Here is a 2,928-nt window from a genome sequence, read left to right on the forward strand (position 1 = left end):
TATCTCATGAAGGCACCACCAGCCACGTTGATGAAAAGCCAAATGTCTCACAGGCCGAAGCATCCACTGAGAACAGGCAAAGAGGCCCGGTAGAAAACAAGGCTCCAATGCTGGTCTGTTAATTGCTGTACAAGTATCAAAAGAAACAGCCCATTACAAAGGCAGATATGCTGAGAAATGTGATCCAAACGGATAAGAACCACTTCCCTGAGATCCTGAATAGAGCCTCTAAGGACCTGGAGCTACTCTTTGGCCTTGATTTGAAAGAAGTCAATCCCAACAGGAACCTCTATGTCCTGGTCAACAAACTGGAAGTAAGCTGTGATGCCAGAGTCAATGACAACACAGGCTTGCCCAAGACTGGCCTCCTGATGACTGTTCTGGCTGTCATCTTCTCGAAGGGCAATTGTGCCACTGAGAAGTACGTCTGGATAGTGCTAAATATGATGGGAGTACACGATGGGGAGGAGCATTTCATTTGTGGGGAACCCAGGAAGCTTCTCACCGTAGATTGGGTAAAAGAAAAGTACCTGGAATATCGTCAGGTACCCAACAGTGATCCTCCAAGGTATCAATTCCTGTGGGGTCCAAGAGCCTATGATGAAACTAGCAAGATGAAAGTTCTTGAGTTTTGGGCCAAGATCCATCAGACCGTCCCTAGTGACTTCCCACCCTTGTAGGCAGAGGCTCTGAGAGATGAAGAGGAGCGAGCCTGAGCCAGAGTTGCAACTAGGGCTCGTACTGCTGCCATCGCCAGTATTCGTTCTAGGGCCATATCCAGCAGCTTTTCCTGCCCCAAGTGAAGGCGGAGGAAAATTCTTGACTGTGTTGTTGAAGAGGACAGATAGTGTTCTCCTTGGTGGAGGTTTGGGTGAGGCGCACAAACTGGCAACAACACAGTGTGTAACGTGTGTGTTCTTGTTCTATGTGGTAACTTGGATATTGGTTTAAATGTTCCTCTTAATAGAAAGTTTAAGTAGCTTCAGAATCCAAATTTATATAAGTCATATATTTGTTGTTGTGTATGAGTATCAAGAATAAAAGTTTTACTATTTTATAGAAACAATTATGAAATTTTGCGTCTTACTTGGTGCTCTTAAAAAAGATCACAAAAGGGCCGGCCCCGTGGCGCAGTGCTACAATGCGCTGCACCGGAGCGCGGCGGCGCTCCCGCCGAGGGTTCGTATCCCACATAGAGACCGGTTCCCGCTCACTGGCTGAGCGAGTTGCGGGCGTGACACCGAGGGTTGACATCCCAGATGAAAGTTCTTGAGTTTTGGGCCAAGATCCATCAGACCGTCCCTAGTGACTTCCCACCCTTGTAGGCAGAGGCTCTGAGAGATGAAGAGGAGCGATCCCGAGCCAGAGTCGCAGCTAAGGCTCGTGCTGCTGCCATGGCCAGTGCTCGTTCTAGGGCCATTTCCAGCAGCTTTTCCTGCCCCAAGTGAAGGCTGAGGAAAATTCTTGACTGTGTTGTTAAAGAGGACAGCTAATGTTCTCCTTGGTGGAGGTTCGGGTGAGGGTGGCAAACTGGCAACAACACAGTGTGTAACGTGTGTGTTCTTGTTCTATGTGGTAACTTGGATATTGGTTTAAATGTTCCTCTCAATAGAAAGTTTAAGTAGCTTCAGAATCCAAATTTATACAACTCATATATTTGTTGATGTGTATGAGTTTCAAGAATAAGAGTTTTACTATTTTATAGAAACAATTGTGAAATTTTGCATCTTATTTGGTGATCTCAAAAAAGATCACAAAGTAGTGGATTAGGCATTTCCTTGGAAATGTGAAAAGACACAGCAGTACAATCTTTGGAATCCAGAAATAGAGGGAAAAAGTAAAAGATTCTAAATCCTTCTATTTCCTCATTATTTGTAGTCGGTTCTCTGAAAAGAGGAGATATATACTTGTATATGATTTGCTTATTCAAGAATGTATGTGAGTGTACATCTACACCTTAATAAATTTGACATCTTGCACTGTTTTATTATTTATTTCTGAAACACTACTTGGACATCTGCTCTTTGAATGGCTCTGTGCTAATATGGGGATGGTAAGAATAAACAAACCCACCTATGCCCACTGAAATTTAAAATCTAATAGCAGCTGTCATGTAGTGAAGGTGGTGAGATATACCCTAAAACATAAAGGACGAGTCAAATTAAAGTGGAAGGATGCAGATGACAGCAGTCAAGTGCAAATACCCTGAGGCAGGTGAATTTGGAACCTGCGGAAACTGCAGGTCCTTAAAATGAGTTGATTTTAAGTTAGTCTGGGTGATGGGTCATATGAGGCTGTGTGGTTGGTGAGCAGAGGCCAGATCCTCAAAAAGGTGTGTCCTGTACTAATGCCTCATATGGAGAACTGCTTTTAGTAGTTACTTTGGTGTCATGGATTAACCAGAAAGAAACCATCTCCTAGGACAGGAATGGAAGGTGTCCTGTATCCTTCCCCAGTGTCCTTTTCCCAGTGCAGGGTACGGACGATGTGTTTTATGCACATCAGCTCCAGGGAGTTTCTGAGAATTAAGGGTGATAGCACCTGACACAGGTGTGCTCAGAAGGCACTCTGCTGGCAGTGTTCACTCTGGTCTGGGAGAGCGATCCCACTCCATTAAAAGGGCATTTTATTAGGTTGTCTTGAGTGTAATTTGGCCAAATCTTAAGGGCTAGGTTTTTGATGGAAGTGACATAAATGAAAGGAGGGGTGTTTTGGGTGGAAGAGCAGTTGGAAAGGATGGAAGGAGTAAGCCTTTGACATAAATTCTAGGAGCCTTAAGTTATATCGAGTTGGGGAGTTCTCCCGCACACTCAAAATTAAAATATAACTGCAAAAATCCTATAGTAAGTAACTGAGTTTCACTTGCCAAGCAGTGTTATGACTGATTTGTGTGCTGTGTCATAGAATACAAATTCTCTGTCATTTCTT

General features: G+C 44.0%; 1 pseudogene; it reads left to right on the top strand.

Annotated features, from left to right (window-relative positions):
* The first annotated feature begins 5 nt into the window (after nt 1–5).
* On the top strand, nt 6–1,039 carry LOC103606662 (annotated as a pseudogene).
* The last annotated feature ends 1,889 nt before the right edge of the window (nt 1,040–2,928 follow it).

Source organism: Galeopterus variegatus, unplaced genomic scaffold (genome assembly GCF_000696425.1).
Source record: "Galeopterus variegatus unplaced genomic scaffold, G_variegatus-3.0.2 Scaffold6767, whole genome shotgun sequence".
Classification (NCBI taxonomy): domain Eukaryota; kingdom Metazoa; phylum Chordata; class Mammalia; order Dermoptera; family Cynocephalidae; genus Galeopterus; species Galeopterus variegatus.